The following is an 18,277-nucleotide window of genomic DNA, read 5'->3' on the forward strand; positions in this document are numbered from 1 at the left end:
GCAAGTTCAAAGAAAATCATCTTGTCTGAAAACACAATGCAAGAGGACTTGAATTATATCACTGTTGTGGAATACTCCCAGAGAAATGAGTTTATTTTAGCATCTAATCAATTAATCTGCTTCAATCACCAAATGGAAGGTGATTAGACCCATCCTGCTAAATTTGGCTACAATTGGCCAGTATGGGGGTTGAACCCATGACCTTGGTGTTATTAGCACCACGCTCTCACCATCTGAGCTAACCGGCCACATTTTGTGTACATGCCTAACTGTTGATGAACAACTGTGTGGATCTTAAGGCGGGTGTCACAGGTGTAGGTGGATGTGCAGTGGACAAGCTCTCAATCGGACAAAAGCATAGCTCACCAAGTCCTGAATTGAGTTCTATGATTGTAATTCAAAGCTACCAGTAAAATTAGCATGTTCAACTGTGTATCAAATATCTGCCTCAACAATCAAATCACATTTTACTCATATCCGTACATCATACAGCTCTCTATGTGAGTTTTGTGACCATGTGGCCTAATGGACAAGGCGACTGATTTCAAATCAGAAGATTGAGGGTTCGAGTCCCTTCGTGGTTGAAACTACCATCCTACTTGTTGTAGTCTGTACGAGACATATGGTTTCAATAAAATGACATAAGAACAACAAAAAAAACTCACTGCTACGAGTGAAGAAACATAAAAGGTCATTTAAATAAAATAGGGAAAAAGTTATAGCTAATCAATAAATCTGCTTCTTGCCTCACAACACTAAATGGAAGGTGATTAGACCCATCCTGGTACAGTTTGGTGACAACGGGGCAGTATGGGGGTTGAACCCATGACCTTATTAGCACCACGCTCAAACCATCTGAGCTAACCGGCCACATTTTGTATACATGCCTAACTGTTGATAAACAACTGTGTGGATCTTAAGGCGGGTGTCACAGGTGTAGGTGGATGTGCAGTGGACAAGCTCTCAATCAGACAAAAGCATAGCTCACCAAGTCTGGAATTGAGTTCTATGATTGTAATTCAAGGCTACCAGTAAAATTAGCATGTTCAACTCTGTAACAAATATCTGCCTCAACAATCAAATCATAGTTTTCTCCTATCCAGCCACCACACAACTCCATCCTCGAGTTTTGTGGCCTAATGGACAAGGCGTCTGACTGTAAATCAGAAGATTGAGGCTTTGAGTCCCTTCCTGGTTAAAATTAGCATCCTACTTGTTGTAGCCTGTACAAGACATATGGTTTCTATGAAATCACATGAGAACAAACAAAAACCTCACTGCTACAAGGGAAGGAACATAAAAGGTCTTTCAATATCTCAACACTTTGGCTGTGGTGTTAATAAGGTAAAGGTTATAGCTTAAGCCCCCATACAGGACAGTATTTACCTAACTAACAGGATACTTTTAAATTCAGATCAAACTGAGATGATTGTACTCGGCCCTACAAAACTGGTTGGTGTATGCTGATGAGAATTGGCTGAAGTAATGTGACTGCTACCCACATATGAAGGCCTTGATGAAATGGCATCATTATTGGCTGACCTGCACGTACAGCACATGCGGAGGGTTTGCATATACATTGTGATGCATGTCATTGCCTTTGCCAAGGAAGTTGTGTTTTCAGCACTGTGCGGTTATTTGTTGCCTTGTATGTTATTTTTTTGCCAGAAGGATTACACGTAAAATACTGAACGGATTTCAGCAAAGCTCTGTGGAGGTATGGGACATGGATATAGGGTGTGTATACAAATGGATGTAGTCACTGGATCCAGCAAGTGAAGCCAATGTGGAAGTGCCCGAAACCTGTCACCTTTAAAATTATCAGCAGACGGTCACTGTGTTTGTGAGAGAGAGAGAGAGAGACAGAGAGAAAGAAAGAAAGAGGGAGAGAGAGAGAGAATTACTTTGTTCAAAAAAAACAAACTGTTAAAATGGTTAGAGCGTGGTGCTAATGATGCCAAAGTCATGGTTCAATCTCCATACTGGCCATTCATCTGGACAAAACAGTATCCCAGTGCTTTTGTAGTCTGTTTTGTTGTCATAAAATACTATCACACGATGAAAATAGTCCTCCACTTCCTGTAACATGTCACGTCCCCAGACTTTTAAGTGCAAGTTCAAAGAAAATCATCTTGTCTGAAAACACAATGCAAGAGGACTTGAATTATATCACTGTTGTGGAATACTCCCAGAGAAATGAGTTTATTTTAGCATCTAATCAATTAATCTGCTTCAATCACCAAATTGAAGTTGATTAGATCCATCCTGCTAAAGTTTGGTTACAATTGGCCAGTATGGGGGTTGAACCAATGACCTTGGCGTTATTAGCACCACGCTCTAACCATCTGAGCTAACCGGCCACATTTTGTATACATGCCTAACTGTTGATGAACAACTGTGTGGATCTTCAGGCGGTTGTAACAGGTGTAGGTGAACGTGCAGTGGACAAGCTCTCAATCAGACAAAAGCATAGCTCACCAAGTCCTGAATTGAGTTCTATGATTGTAATTCAAGGCTACCAGTAAGATTAGCATGTTCAACTGTGTATCAAATATCTGCCTCAACAATCAAACCACAATTTACTCATATCCGTCGACCATACAGCTTTCTATGTGAGTTTTGTGACCATGTGGCCTAATGGACAAGGCGTCTGACTTCGCATCAGAAGATTGAGGATTCGAGTCCCTTCGTGGTTGAAACTACCATCCTACTTGTTGAAGTCTGTACGAGACATATGGTTTCAATAAAATGACATAAGAACAACAAAAAAACCTCACTGCTACGAGTGAAGGAACATAAAAGGTCATTTAAATATAATAGGGAAAAGGTTATAGCTAATCAATAAATCTGCTTCTTGCCTCACAACACTAAATGGAAGGTGATTAGACCCATCCTGGTACAGTTTGGTGACAACGGGGCAGTATGGGGGTTGAACCCATGACCTTATTAGCACCACGCTCAAACCATCTGAGCTAACCGGCCACATTTTGTATACATGCCTAACTGTTGATAAACAACTGTGTGGATCTTAAGGCGGGTGTCACAGGTGTAGGTGGATGTGCAGTGGACAAGCTCTCAATCAGACAAAAGCATAGCTCACCAAGTCTGGAATTGAGTTCTATGATTGTAATTCAAGGCTACCAGTAAAATTAGCATGTTCAACTCTGTAACAAATATCTGCCTCAACAATCAAATCATAGTTTTCTCCTATCCAGCCACCACACAACTCCATCCTCGAGTTTTGTGGCCTAATGGACAAGGCGTCTGACTGTAAATCAGAAGATTGAGGCTTTGAGTCCCTTCCTGGTTAAAATTAGCATCCTACTTGTTGTAGCCTGTACAAGACATATGGTTTCTATGAAATCACATGAGAACAAACAAAAACCTCACTGCTACAAGGGAAGGAACATAAAAGGTCTTTCAATATCTCAACACTTTGGCTGTGGTGTTAATAAGGTAAAGGTTATAGCTTAAGCCCCCATACAGGACAGTATTTACCTAACTAACAGGATACTTTTAAATTCAGATCAAACTGAGATGATTGTACTCGGCCCTACAAAACTGGTTGGTGTATGCTGATGAGAATTGGCTGAAGTAATGTGACTGCTACCCACATATGAAGGCCTTGATGAAATGGCATCATTATTGGCTGACCTGCACGTACAGCACATGCGGAGGGTTTGCATATACATTGTGATGCATGTCATTGCCTTTGCCAAGGAAGTTGTGTTTTCAGCACTGTGCGGTTATTTGTTGCCTTGTATGTTATTTTTTTGCCAGAAGGATTACACGTAAAATACTGAACGGATTTCAGCAAAGCTCTGTGGAGGTATGGGACATGGATATAGGGTGTGTATACAAATGGATGTAGTCACTGGATCCAGCAAGTGAAGCCAATGTGGAAGTGCCCGAAACCTGTCACCTTTAAAATTATCAGCAGACGGTCACTGTGTTTGTGAGAGAGAGAGAGAGAGACAGAGAGAAAGAAAGAAAGAGGGAGAGAGAGAGAGAATTACTTTGTTCAAAAAAAACAAACTGTTAAAATGGTTAGAGCGTGGTGCTAATGATGCCAAAGTCATGGTTCAATCTCCATACTGGCCATTCATCTGGACAAAACAGTATCCCAGTGCTTTTGTAGTCTGTTTTGTTGTCATAAAATACTATCACACGATGAAAATAGTCCTCCACTTCCTGTAACATGTCACGTCCCCAGACTTTTAAGTGCAAGTTCAAAGAAAATCATCTTGTCTGAAAACACAATGCAAGAGGACTTGAATTATATCACTGTTGTGGAATACTCCCAGAGAAATGAGTTTATTTTAGCATCTAATCAATTAATCTGCTTCAATCACCAAATTGAAGTTGATTAGATCCATCCTGCTAAAGTTTGGTTACAATTGGCCAGTATGGGGGTTGAACCAATGACCTTGGCGTTATTAGCACCACGCTCTAACCATCTGAGCTAACCGGCCACATTTTGTATACATGCCTAACTGTTGATGAACAACTGTGTGGATCTTCAGGCGGTTGTAACAGGTGTAGGTGAACGTGCAGTGGACAAGCTCTCAATCAGACAAAAGCATAGCTCACCAAGTCCTGAATTGAGTTCTATGATTGTAATTCAAGGCTACCAGTAAGATTAGCATGTTCAACTGTGTATCAAATATCTGCCTCAACAATCAAACCACAATTTACTCATATCCGTCGACCATACAGCTTTCTATGTGAGTTTTGTGACCATGTGGCCTAATGGACAAGGCGTCTGACTTCGCATCAGAAGATTGAGGATTCGAGTCCCTTCGTGGTTGAAACTACCATCCTACTTGTTGAAGTCTGTACGAGACATATGGTTTCAATAAAATGACATAAGAACAACAAAAAAACCTCACTGCTACGAGTGAAGGAACATAAAAGGTCATTTAAATATAATAGGGAAAAGGTTATAGCTAATCAATAAATCTGCTTCTTGCCTCACAACACTAAATGGAAGGTGATTAGACCCATCCTGGTACAGTTTGGTGACAACTGGGCAGTATGGGGGTTGAACCCATGACCTTATTAGCACCTACCTCTAACCATCTGAGCTAACCGGACACATTTTGTATACATGCCTAACTGTTGATGAACAACTGTGTGGATCTTCAGGCGGGTGTCACAGGTGTAGGTGGATGTGCAGTGGACAAGCTCTCAATCGGACAAAAGCATAGCTCACCAAGTCCTGAATTGAGTTCTATGATTGTAATTCAAGGCTACAAGTAGGATTAGCATGTTCAACTGTGTATCAAATATCTGCCTCAACAATCAAACCACAATTTACTCATATCCGTCGACCATACAGCTTTCTATGTGGGATTTGTGACCATGTGGCCTAATGGACAAGGCGTCTGACTTCGAATCAGAAGATTGAGGATTCGAATCCCTTCGTGGTTGAAACTACCATCCTACTTGTTGTAGTCTGTACGAGACATATGGTTTCAATAAAATGACATAAGAACAACAAAAAAAACTCACTGCTATGAGTGAAGGAACATAAAAGGTCATTTAAATAAAATAGGGAAAAAGTTATAGCTAATCAATAAATCTGCTTCTTGCCTCACAACACTAAATGGATTTTGATTAGACCCATCCTGGTACAGTTTGGTGACAACTGGGCAGTATGGGGGTTGAACCCATGACCTTATTAGCACCACGCTCAAACCATCTGAGCTAACCGGCCACATTTTGTATACATGCCTAACTGTTGATAAACAACTGTGTGGATCTTAAGGCGGGTGTCACAGGTGTAGGTGGATGTGCAGTGGACAAGCTCTCAATCAGACAAAAGCATAGCTCACCAAGTCTGGAATTGAGTTCTATGATTGTAATTCAAGGCTACCAGTAAAATTAGCATGTTCAACTCTGTAACAAATATCTGCCTCAACAATCAAATCATAGTTTTCTCCTATCCAGCCACCACACAACTCCATCCTCGAGTTTTGTGGCCTAATGGACAAGGCGTCTGACTGTAAATCAGAAGATTGAGGCTTTGAGTCCCTTCCTGGTTAAAATTAGCATCCTACTTCTTGTAGCCTGTACAAGACATATGGTTTCTATGAAATCACATGAGAACAAACAAAAACCTCACTGCTACAAGGGAAGGAACATAAAAGGTCTTTCAATATCTCAACACTTTGGCTGTGGTGTTAATAAGGTAAAGGTTATAGCTTAAGCCCCCATACAGGACAGTATTTACCTAACTAACAGGATACTTTTAAATTCAGATCAAACTGAGATGATTGTACTCGGCCCTACAAAACTGGTTGGTGTATGCTGATGAGAATTGGCTGAAGTAATGTGACTGCTACCCACATATGAAGGCCTTGATGAAATGGCATCATTATTGGCTGACCTGCACGTACAGCACATGCGGAGGGTTTGCATATACATTGTGATGCATGTCATTGCCTTTGCCAAGGAAGTTGTGTTTTCCGCACTGTGCGGTTATTTGTTGCCTTGTATGTTATTTTTTTGCCAGAAGGATTACACGTAAAATACTGAACGGATTTCAGCAAAGCTCTGTGGAGGTATGGGACATGGATATAGGGTGTGTATACAAATGGATGTAGTCACTGGATCCAGCAAGTGAAGCCAATGTGGAAGTGCCCGAAACCTGTCACCTTTAAAATTATCAGCAGACGGTCACTGTGTTTGTGAGAGAGAGAGAGAGAGACAGAGAGAAAGAAAGAAAGAGGGAGAGAGAGAGAGAATTACTTTGTTCAAAAAAAACAAACTGTTAAAATGGTTAGAGCGTGGTGCTAATGATGCCAAAGTCATGGTTCAATCTCCATACTGGCCATTCATCTGGACAAAACAGTATCCCAGTGCTTTTGTAGTCTGTTTTGTTGTCATAAAATACTATCACACGATGAAAATAGTCCTCCACTTCCTGTAACATGTCACGTCCCCAGACTTTTAAGTGCAAGTTCAAAGAAAATCATCTTGTCTGAAAACACAATGCAAGAGGACTTGAATTATATCACTGTTGTGGAATACTCCCAGAGAAATGAGTTTATTTTAGCATCTAATCAATTAATCTGCTTCCTGCCTCAATTACCAAATGGAAGGTGATTAGACCCATCCTGCTAAATTTGGCTACAATTGGCCAGTATGGGGGTTGAACCCATGACCTTGGCATTATTAGCACCACGCTCTAACCATCTGAGCTAACTGGCCACATTTTGTATACATGCCTAACTGTTGATGAACAACTGTGTGGATCTTAAGGCGGGTGTCACAGGTGTAGGTGGATGTGCAGTGGACAAGCTCTCAATCAGACAAAAGCATAGCTCACCAAGTCTTGAATTGAGTTCTATGATTGTAATTCAAGGCTACCAGTAAAATTAGCATGTTCAACTCTGTAACAAATATCTGCCTCAACAATCAAATCATAGTTTTCTCCTATCCAGCCACCACACAACTCCATCCTCGAGTTTTGTGGCCTAATGGACAAGGCGTCTGACTGTAAATCAGAAGATTGAGGCTTTGAGTCCCTTCCTGGTTAAAATTAGCATCCTACTTCTTGTAGCCTGTACAAGACATATGGTTTCTATGAAATCACATGAGAACAAACAAAAACCTCACTGCTACAAGGGAAGGAACATAAAAGGTCTTTCAATATCTCAACACTTTGGCTGTGGTGTTAATAAGGTAAAGGTTATAGCTTAAGCCCCCATACAGGACAGTATTTACCTAACTAACAGGATACTTTTAAATTCAGATCAAACTGAGATGATTGTACTCGGCCCTACAAAACTGGTTGGTGTATGCTGATGAGAATTGGCTGAAGTAATGTGACTGCTACCCACATATGAATGCCTTGATGAAATGGCATCATTATTGGCTGACCTGCACGTACAGCACATGCGGAGGGTTTGCATATACATTGTGATGCATGTCATTGCCTTTGCCAAGGAAGTTGTGTTTTCAGCACTGTGCGGTAATTTGTTGCCTTGTATGTTATTTTTTTGCCAGAAGGATTACACGTAAAATACTGAACGGATTTCAGCAAAGCTCTGTGGAGGTATGGGACATGGATATAGGGTGTGTATACAAATGGATGTAGTCACTGGATCCAGCAAGTGAAGCCAATGTGGAAGTGCCCGAAACCTGTCATCTTTAAAATTATCAGCAGACGGTCACTGTGTTTGTGAGAGAGAGAGAGAGACAGAGAGAAAGAAAGAAAGAGGGAGAGAGAGAGAATTACTTTGTTCAAAAAAAACAAACTGTTAAAATGGTTAGAGCGTGGTGCTAATGATGCCAAAGTCATGGTTCAATCCCCATACTGGCCATTCATCTGGACAAAACAGTATCCCAGTGCTTTTGTAGTCTGTTTTGTTGTCATAAAATACTATCACACGAGGAAAATAGTCCTCCACTTCCTGTAACATGTCACGTCCCCAGACTTTTAAGTGCAAGTTCAAAGAAAATCATCTTGTCTGAAAACACAATGCAAGAGGACTTGAATTATATCACTGTTGTGGAATACTCCCAGAGAAATGAGTTTATTTTAGCATCTAATCAATTAATCTGCTTCCTGCCTCAATTACCAAATGGAAGGTGATTAGACCCATCCTGCTAAATTTGGCTACAATTGGCCAGTATGGGGGTTGAACCCATGACCTTGGCCTTATTAGCACCACGCTCAAACCATCTGAGCTAACCGGCCACATTTTGTATACATGCCTAACTGTTGATGACCAACTGTGTGGATCTTAAGGCGGGTGTCACAGGTGTAGGTGGATGTGCAGTGGACAAGCTCTCAATCAGACAAAAGCATAGCTCACCAAGTCTTGAATTGAGTTCTATGATTGTAATTCAAGGCTACCAGTAAAATTAGCATGTTCAACTCTGTAACAATTATCTGCCTCAACAATCAAATCATAGTTTTCTCCTATCCAGCCACCACACAACTCCATCCTCAAGTTTTGTGGCCTAATGGACAAGGCGTCTGACTGTAAATCAGAAGATTGAGGCTTTGAGTCCCTTCCTGGTTAAAATTAGCATCCTACTTGTTGTAGCCTGTACAAGACATATGGTTTCTATGAAATCACATGAGAACAAACAAAAACCTCACTGCTACAAGGGAAGGAACATAAAAGGTCTTTCAATATCTCAACACTTTGGCTGTGGTGTTAATAAGGTAAAGGTTATAGCTTAAGCCCCCATACAGGACAGTATTTACCTAACTAACAGGATACTTTTAAATTCAGATCAAACTGAGATGATTGTACTCGGCCCTACAAAACTGGTTGGTGTATGCTGATGAGAATTGGCTGAAGTAATGTGACTGCTACCCACATATGAATGCCTTGATGAAATGGCATCATTATTGGCTGACCTGCACGTACAGCACATGCGGAGGGTTTGCATATACATTGTGATGCATGTCATTGCCTTTGCCAAGGAAGTTGTGTTTTCAGCACTGTGCGGTTATTTGTTGCCTTGTATGTTATTTTTTTGCCAAAAGGATTACACGTAAAATACTGAACGGATTTCAGCAAAGCTCTGTGGAGGTATGGGACATGGATATAGGGTGTGTATACAAATGGATGTAGTCACTGGATCCAGCAAGTGAAGCCAATGTGGAAGTGCCCGAAACCTGTCATCTTTAAAATTATCAGCAGACGGTCACTGTGTTTGTGAGAGAGAGAGAGAGACAGAGAGAAAGAAAGAAAGAGGGAGAGAGAGAGAGAATTACTTTGTTCAAAAAAAACAAACTGTTAAAATGGTTAGAGCGTGGTGCTAATGATGCCAAAGTCATGGTTCAATCCCCATACTGGCCATTCATCTGGACAAAACAGTATCCCAGTGCTTTTGTAGTCTGTTTTGTTGTCATAAAATACTATCACACGATGAAAATAGTCCTCCACTTCCTGTAACATGTCACGTCCCCAGACTTTTAAGTGCAAGTTCAAAGAAAATCATCTTGTCTGAAAACACAATGCAAGAGGACTTGAATTATATCACTGTTGTGGAATACTCCCAGAGAAATGAGTTTATTTTAGCATCTAATCAATTAATCTGCTTCAATCACCAAATGGAAGGTGATAAGACCCATCCTGCTAAAGTTTGGTTACAATTGGCCAGTATGGGGGTTGAACCCATGACCTTGGCGTTATTAGCACCACGCTCTAACCATCTGAGCTAACCGGCCACATTTTGTATACATGCCTAACTGTTGATCAACAACTGTGTGGATCTTCAGGCGGTTGTAACAGGTGTAGGTGAAGGTGCAGTGGACAAGCTCTCAATCAGACAAAAGCATAGCTCACCAAGTCCTGAATTGAGTTCTATGATTGTAATTCAAGGCTACCAGTAAGATTAGCATGTTCAACTGTGTATCAAATATCTGCCTCAACAATCAAACCACAATTTACTCATATCCGTCGACCATACAGCTTTCTATGTGAGTTTTGTGACCATGTGGCCTAATGGACAAGGCGTCTGACTTCGCATCAGAAGATTGAGGATTCGAGTCCCTTCGTGGTTGAAACTACCATCCTACTTGTTGAAGTCTGTACGAGACATATGGTTTCAATAAAATGACATAAGAACAACAAAAAAACCTCACTGCTACGAGTGAAGGAACATAAAAGGTCATTTAAATATAATAGGGAAAAGGTTATAGCTAATCAATAAATCTGCTTCTTGCCTCACAACACTAAATGGAAGGTGATTAGACCCATCCTGGTACAGTTTGGTGACAACTGGGCAGTATGGGGGTTGAACCCATGACCTTATTAGCACCTACCTCTAACCATCTGAGCTAACCGGACACATTTTGTATACATGCCTAACTGTTGATGAACAACTGTGTGGATCTTCAGGCGGGTGTCACAGGTGTAGGTGGATGTGCAGTGGACAAGCTCTCAATCGGACAAAAGCATAGCTCACCAAGTCCTGAATTGAGTTCTATGATTGTAATTCAAGGCTACAAGTAGGATTAGCATGTTCAACTGTGTATCAAATATCTGCCTCAACAATCAAACCACAATTTACTCATATCCGTCGACCATACAGCTTTCTATGTGGGATTTGTGACCATGTGGCCTAATGGACAAGGCGTCTGACTTCGAATCAGAAGATTGAGGATTCGAATCCCTTCGTGGTTGAAACTACCATCCTACTTGTTGTAGTCTGTACGAGACATATGGTTTCAATAAAATGACATAAGAACAACAAAAAAAACTCACTGCTATGAGTGAAGGAACATAAAAGGTCATTTAAATAAAATAGGGAAAAAGTTATAGCTAATCAATAAATCTGCTTCTTGCCTCACAACACTAAATGGATTTTGATTAGACCCATCCTGGTACAGTTTGGTGACAACTGGGCAGTATGGGGGTTGAACCCATGACCTTATTAGCACCACGCTCAAACCATCTGAGCTAACCGGCCACATTTTGTATACATGCCTAACTGTTGATAAACAACTGTGTGGATCTTAAGGCGGGTGTCACAGGTGTAGGTGGATGTGCAGTGGACAAGCTCTCAATCAGACAAAAGCATAGCTCACCAAGTCTGGAATTGAGTTCTATGATTGTAATTCAAGGCTACCAGTAAAATTAGCATGTTCAACTCTGTAACAAATATCTGCCTCAACAATCAAATCATAGTTTTCTCCTATCCAGCCACCACACAACTCCATCCTCGAGTTTTGTGGCCTAATGGACAAGGCGTCTGACTGTAAATCAGAAGATTGAGGCTTTGAGTCCCTTCCTGGTTAAAATTAGCATCCTACTTCTTGTAGCCTGTACAAGACATATGGTTTCTATGAAATCACATGAGAACAAACAAAAACCTCACTGCTACAAGGGAAGGAACATAAAAGGTCTTTCAATATCTCAACACTTTGGCTGTGGTGTTAATAAGGTAAAGGTTATAGCTTAAGCCCCCATACAGGACAGTATTTACCTAACTAACAGGATACTTTTAAATTCAGATCAAACTGAGATGATTGTACTCGGCCCTACAAAACTGGTTGGTGTATGCTGATGAGAATTGGCTGAAGTAATGTGACTGCTACCCACATATGAAGGCCTTGATGAAATGGCATCATTATTGGCTGACCTGCACGTACAGCACATGCGGAGGGTTTGCATATACATTGTGATGCATGTCATTGCCTTTGCCAAGGAAGTTGTGTTTTCCGCACTGTGCGGTTATTTGTTGCCTTGTATGTTATTTTTTTGCCAGAAGGATTACACGTAAAATACTGAACGGATTTCAGCAAAGCTCTGTGGAGGTATGGGACATGGATATAGGGTGTGTATACAAATGGATGTAGTCACTGGATCCAGCAAGTGAAGCCAATGTGGAAGTGCCCGAAACCTGTCACCTTTAAAATTATCAGCAGACGGTCACTGTGTTTGTGAGAGAGAGAGAGAGAGACAGAGAGAAAGAAAGAAAGAGGGAGAGAGAGAGAGAATTACTTTGTTCAAAAAAAACAAACTGTTAAAATGGTTAGAGCGTGGTGCTAATGATGCCAAAGTCATGGTTCAATCTCCATACTGGCCATTCATCTGGACAAAACAGTATCCCAGTGCTTTTGTAGTCTGTTTTGTTGTCATAAAATACTATCACACGATGAAAATAGTCCTCCACTTCCTGTAACATGTCACGTCCCCAGACTTTTAAGTGCAAGTTCAAAGAAAATCATCTTGTCTGAAAACACAATGCAAGAGGACTTGAATTATATCACTGTTGTGGAATACTCCCAGAGAAATGAGTTTATTTTAGCATCTAATCAATTAATCTGCTTCCTGCCTCAATTACCAAATGGAAGGTGATTAGACCCATCCTGCTAAATTTGGCTACAATTGGCCAGTATGGGGGTTGAACCCATGACCTTGGCATTATTAGCACCACGCTCTAACCATCTGAGCTAACTGGCCACATTTTGTATACATGCCTAACTGTTGATGAACAACTGTGTGGATCTTAAGGCGGGTGTCACAGGTGTAGGTGGATGTGCAGTGGACAAGCTCTCAATCAGACAAAAGCATAGCTCACCAAGTCTTGAATTGAGTTCTATGATTGTAATTCAAGGCTACCAGTAAAATTAGCATGTTCAACTCTGTAACAAATATCTGCCTCAACAATCAAATCATAGTTTTCTCCTATCCAGCCACCACACAACTCCATCCTCGAGTTTTGTGGCCTAATGGACAAGGCGTCTGACTGTAAATCAGAAGATTGAGGCTTTGAGTCCCTTCCTGGTTAAAATTAGCATCCTACTTCTTGTAGCCTGTACAAGACATATGGTTTCTATGAAATCACATGAGAACAAACAAAAACCTCACTGCTACAAGGGAAGGAACATAAAAGGTCTTTCAATATCTCAACACTTTGGCTGTGGTGTTAATAAGGTAAAGGTTATAGCTTAAGCCCCCATACAGGACAGTATTTACCTAACTAACAGGATACTTTTAAATTCAGATCAAACTGAGATGATTGTACTCGGCCCTACAAAACTGGTTGGTGTATGCTGATGAGAATTGGCTGAAGTAATGTGACTGCTACCCACATATGAATGCCTTGATGAAATGGCATCATTATTGGCTGACCTGCACGTACAGCACATGCGGAGGGTTTGCATATACATTGTGATGCATGTCATTGCCTTTGCCAAGGAAGTTGTGTTTTCAGCACTGTGCGGTAATTTGTTGCCTTGTATGTTATTTTTTTGCCAGAAGGATTACACGTAAAATACTGAACGGATTTCAGCAAAGCTCTGTGGAGGTATGGGACATGGATATAGGGTGTGTATACAAATGGATGTAGTCACTGGATCCAGCAAGTGAAGCCAATGTGGAAGTGCCCGAAACCTGTCATCTTTAAAATTATCAGCAGACGGTCACTGTGTTTGTGAGAGAGAGAGAGAGACAGAGAGAAAGAAAGAAAGAGGGAGAGAGAGAGAATTACTTTGTTCAAAAAAAACAAACTGTTAAAATGGTTAGAGCGTGGTGCTAATGATGCCAAAGTCATGGTTCAATCCCCATACTGGCCATTCATCTGGACAAAACAGTATCCCAGTGCTTTTGTAGTCTGTTTTGTTGTCATAAAATACTATCACACGAGGAAAATAGTCCTCCACTTCCTGTAACATGTCACGTCCCCAGACTTTTAAGTGCAAGTTCAAAGAAAATCATCTTGTCTGAAAACACAATGCAAGAGGACTTGAATTATATCACTGTTGTGGAATACTCCCAGAGAAATGAGTTTATTTTAGCATCTAATCAATTAATCTGCTTCCTGCCTCAATTACCAAATGGAAGGTGATTAGACCCATCCTGCTAAATTTGGCTACAATTGGCCAGTATGGGGGTTGAACCCATGACCTTGGCCTTATTAGCACCACGCTCAAACCATCTGAGCTAACCGGCCACATTTTGTATACATGCCTAACTGTTGATGACCAACTGTGTGGATCTTAAGGCGGGTGTCACAGGTGTAGGTGGATGTGCAGTGGACAAGCTCTCAATCAGACAAAAGCATAGCTCACCAAGTCTTGAATTGAGTTCTATGATTGTAATTCAAGGCTACCAGTAAAATTAGCATGTTCAACTCTGTAACAATTATCTGCCTCAACAATCAAATCATAGTTTTCTCCTATCCAGCCACCACACAACTCCATCCTCAAGTTTTGTGGCCTAATGGACAAGGCGTCTGACTGTAAATCAGAAGATTGAGGCTTTGAGTCCCTTCCTGGTTAAAATTAGCATCCTACTTGTTGTAGCCTGTACAAGACATATGGTTTCTATGAAATCACATGAGAACAAACAAAAACCTCACTGCTACAAGGGAAGGAACATAAAAGGTCTTTCAATATCTCAACACTTTGGCTGTGGTGTTAATAAGGTAAAGGTTATAGCTTAAGCCCCCATACAGGACAGTATTTACCTAACTAACAGGATACTTTTAAATTCAGATCAAACTGAGATGATTGTACTCGGCCCTACAAAACTGGTTGGTGTATGCTGATGAGAATTGGCTGAAGTAATGTGACTGCTACCCACATATGAATGCCTTGATGAAATGGCATCATTATTGGCTGACCTGCACGTACAGCACATGCGGAGGGTTTGCATATACATTGTGATGCATGTCATTGCCTTTGCCAAGGAAGTTGTGTTTTCAGCACTGTGCGGTTATTTGTTGCCTTGTATGTTATTTTTTTGCCAAAAGGATTACACGTAAAATACTGAACGGATTTCAGCAAAGCTCTGTGGAGGTATGGGACATGGATATAGGGTGTGTATACAAATGGATGTAGTCACTGGATCCAGCAAGTGAAGCCAATGTGGAAGTGCCCGAAACCTGTCATCTTTAAAATTATCAGCAGACGGTCACTGTGTTTGTGAGAGAGAGAGAGAGACAGAGAGAAAGAAAGAAAGAGGGAGAGAGAGAGAGAATTACTTTGTTCAAAAAAAACAAACTGTTAAAATGGTTAGAGCGTGGTGCTAATGATGCCAAAGTCATGGTTCAATCCCCATACTGGCCATTCATCTGGACAAAACAGTATCCCAGTGCTTTTGTAGTCTGTTTTGTTGTCATAAAATACTATCACACGATGAAAATAGTCCTCCACTTCCTGTAACATGTCACGTCCCCAGACTTTTAAGTGCAAGTTCAAAGAAAATCATCTTGTCTGAAAACACAATGCAAGAGGACTTGAATTATATCACTGTTGTGGAATACTCCCAGAGAAATGAGTTTATTTTAGCATCTAATCAATTAATCTGCTTCAATCACCAAATGGAAGGTGATAAGACCCATCCTGCTAAAGTTTGGTTACAATTGGCCAGTATGGGGGTTGAACCCATGACCTTGGCGTTATTAGCACCACGCTCTAACCATCTGAGCTAACCGGCCACATTTTGTATACATGCCTAACTGTTGATCAACAACTGTGTGGATCTTCAGGCGGTTGTAACAGGTGTAGGTGAAGGTGCAGTGGACAAGCTCTCAATCAGACAAAAGCATAGCTCACCAAGTCCTGAATTGAGTTCTATGATTGTAATTCAAGGCTACCAGTAAGATTAGCATGTTCAACTGTGTATCAAATATCTGCCTCAACAATCAAACCACAATTTACTCATATCCTTCGACCATACAGGTTTCTATGTGAGTTTTGTGACCATGTGGCCTAATGGACAAGGCGTCTGACTTCGAATCAGAAGATTGAGGGTTCGAGTCCCTTCGTGGTTGAAACTACCATCCTACTTGTTGAAGTCTGTACGAGACATATGGTTTCAATAAAACGACATAAGAACAACAAAAAAAACCTCACTGCTACGAGTGAAGGAACATAAAAGGTCATTTAAATATAATAGGGAAAAGGTTATAGCTAATCAATAAATCTGCTTCTTGCCTCACAACACTAAATGGAAGGTGATTAGACCCATCCTGGTACAGTTTGGTGACAACTGGGCAGTATGGGGGTTGAACCCATGACCTTATTAGCACCTACCTCTAACCATCTGAGCTAACCGGCCACATTTTGTATACATGCCTAACTGTTGATGAACAACTGTGTGGATCTTAAGGCAGGTGTCACAGGTGTAGGTGGATGTGCAGTGGACAAGCTCTCAATCAGACAAAAGCATAGCTCACCAAGTCTTGAATTGAGTTCTATGATTGTAATTCAAGGCTACCAGTAAAATTAGCATGTTCAACTCTGTAACAAATATCTGCCTCAACAATCAAATCATAGTTTTCTCCTATCCAGCCACCACACAACTCCATCCTCGAGTTTTGTGGCCTAATGGACAAGGCGTCTGACTGTAAATCAGAAGATTGAGGCTTTGAGTCCCTTCCTGGTTAAAATTAGCATCCTACTTCTTGTAGCCTGTACAAGACATATGGTTTCTATGAAATCACATGAGAACAAACAAAAACCTCACTGCTACAAGGGAAGGAACATAAAAGGTCTTTCAATATCTCAACACTTTGGCTGTGGTGTTAATAAGGTAAAGGTTATAGCTTAAGCCCCCATACAGGACAGTATTTACCTAACTAACAGGATACTATTAAATTCAGATCAAACTGAGATGATTGTACTCGGCCCTACAAAACTGGTTGGTGTATGCTGATGAGAATTGGCTGAAGTAATGTGACTGCTACCCACATATGAATGCCTTGATGAAATGGCATCATTATTGGCTGACCTGCACGTACAGCACATGCGGAGGGTTTGCATATACATTGTGATGCATGTCATTGCCTTTGCCAAGGAAGTTGTGTTTTCAGCACTGTGCGGTTATTTGTTGCCTTGTATGTTATTTTTTTGCCAGAAGAATTACACGTAAAATACTGAACGGATTTCAGCAAAACTCTGTGGAGGTATGGGAAATGGATATAGGGTGTGTATACAAATGGATGTAGTCACTGGATCCAGCAAGTGAAGCCAATGTGGAAGTGCCCGAAACCTGTCATCTTTAAAATTACCAGCAGACGGTCACTGTGTTTGTGAGAAGAGAGAGAGAGAGACAGAGAGAAAGAAAGAAAGAGGGAGGGAGAGAGAGAGAGAATTACTTTGTTTAAAAAAAAACCTGTTAAAATGGTTAGAGCGTGGTGCTAATGATGCCAAAGTCATGGTTCAATCCCCATACTGGCCATTCATCAGGACAAAACAGTATCCCAGTGCTTTTGTAGTCTGTTTTGTTGTCATAAAATACTATCACATGATGAAAATAGTCCTCCACTTCCTGTAACATGTCACGTCCCCAGACTTTTAAGTGCAAGTTCAAAGAAAATCATCTTGTCTGAAAACACAATGCAAGAGGACTTGAATTATATCACTGTTGTAGAATACTCCCAGAGAAATGAGTTTATTTTAGCACCTAATCAATTAATCTGCTTCACTCACCAAATGGAAGTTGATTAGACCCATCCTGCTAAAGTTTGGTTACACTTGGCCAGTATGGGGGTTGAACCCATGACCTTGGCATTATTAGCACCACGCTCTAACCATCTGAGCTAACCGGCCACATTTTGTATACATGCCTAACTGTTGATGAACAACTGTGTGGATCTTAACGCGGGTGTCACAGGTGTAGGTGGATGTGCAGTGGACAAGCTCTCAATCAGACAAAAGCATAGCTCACCAAGTCTTGAATTGAGTTCTATGATTGTAATTCAAGGCTACCAGTAAAATTAGCATGTTCAACTCTGTGACAAATATCTGCCTCAACAATCAAATCATAGTTTTCTCCTATCCAGCCACCACACAACTCCA

General features: G+C 40.9%; 13 non-coding genes across 13 annotated transcripts; 3 read left to right on the forward strand and 10 right to left on the reverse strand.

The window, feature by feature from the left end:
- Positions 1 to 174: 174 nt before the first annotated feature.
- Positions 175 to 248, reverse strand: trnai-aau. Its single transcript has one exon. It is a non-coding gene; the product is annotated as a tRNA-Ile (tRNA).
- A 2,038-nt stretch (positions 249 to 2,286) lies between these two features.
- On the reverse strand, positions 2,287 to 2,360 carry trnai-aau. The gene has a single exon. It is a non-coding gene; the product is annotated as a tRNA-Ile (tRNA).
- Positions 2,361 to 4,398: 2,038 nt separating this feature from the next.
- trnai-aau lies at positions 4,399 to 4,472 on the reverse strand. Its single transcript has one exon. It is a non-coding gene; the product is annotated as a tRNA-Ile (tRNA).
- Positions 4,473 to 5,357: 885 nt separating this feature from the next.
- Positions 5,358 to 5,430, forward strand: trnar-ucg. The gene has a single exon. It is a non-coding gene; the product is annotated as a tRNA-Arg (tRNA).
- A 1,708-nt stretch (positions 5,431 to 7,138) lies between these two features.
- trnai-aau lies at positions 7,139 to 7,212 on the reverse strand. The gene has a single exon. It is a non-coding gene; the product is annotated as a tRNA-Ile (tRNA).
- A 1,418-nt stretch (positions 7,213 to 8,630) lies between these two features.
- Positions 8,631 to 8,704, reverse strand: trnai-aau. The gene has a single exon. It is a non-coding gene; the product is annotated as a tRNA-Ile (tRNA).
- A 1,414-nt stretch (positions 8,705 to 10,118) lies between these two features.
- Positions 10,119 to 10,192, reverse strand: trnai-aau. The gene has a single exon. It is a non-coding gene; the product is annotated as a tRNA-Ile (tRNA).
- An 885-nt stretch (positions 10,193 to 11,077) lies between these two features.
- trnar-ucg lies at positions 11,078 to 11,150 on the forward strand. The gene has a single exon. It is a non-coding gene; the product is annotated as a tRNA-Arg (tRNA).
- A 1,708-nt stretch (positions 11,151 to 12,858) lies between these two features.
- Positions 12,859 to 12,932, reverse strand: trnai-aau. The gene has a single exon. It is a non-coding gene; the product is annotated as a tRNA-Ile (tRNA).
- Positions 12,933 to 14,350: 1,418 nt separating this feature from the next.
- trnai-aau lies at positions 14,351 to 14,424 on the reverse strand. The gene has a single exon. It is a non-coding gene; the product is annotated as a tRNA-Ile (tRNA).
- A 1,414-nt stretch (positions 14,425 to 15,838) lies between these two features.
- trnai-aau lies at positions 15,839 to 15,912 on the reverse strand. The gene has a single exon. It is a non-coding gene; the product is annotated as a tRNA-Ile (tRNA).
- Positions 15,913 to 16,175: 263 nt separating this feature from the next.
- trnar-ucg lies at positions 16,176 to 16,248 on the forward strand. The gene has a single exon. It is a non-coding gene; the product is annotated as a tRNA-Arg (tRNA).
- Positions 16,249 to 17,954: 1,706 nt separating this feature from the next.
- Positions 17,955 to 18,028, reverse strand: trnai-aau. Its single transcript has one exon. It is a non-coding gene; the product is annotated as a tRNA-Ile (tRNA).
- Positions 18,029 to 18,277: the final 249 nt, after the last annotated feature.

This window comes from Scophthalmus maximus, chromosome 4 (genome assembly GCF_022379125.1).
Source record: "Scophthalmus maximus strain ysfricsl-2021 chromosome 4, ASM2237912v1, whole genome shotgun sequence".
Taxonomy (NCBI): domain Eukaryota; kingdom Metazoa; phylum Chordata; class Actinopteri; order Pleuronectiformes; family Scophthalmidae; genus Scophthalmus; species Scophthalmus maximus.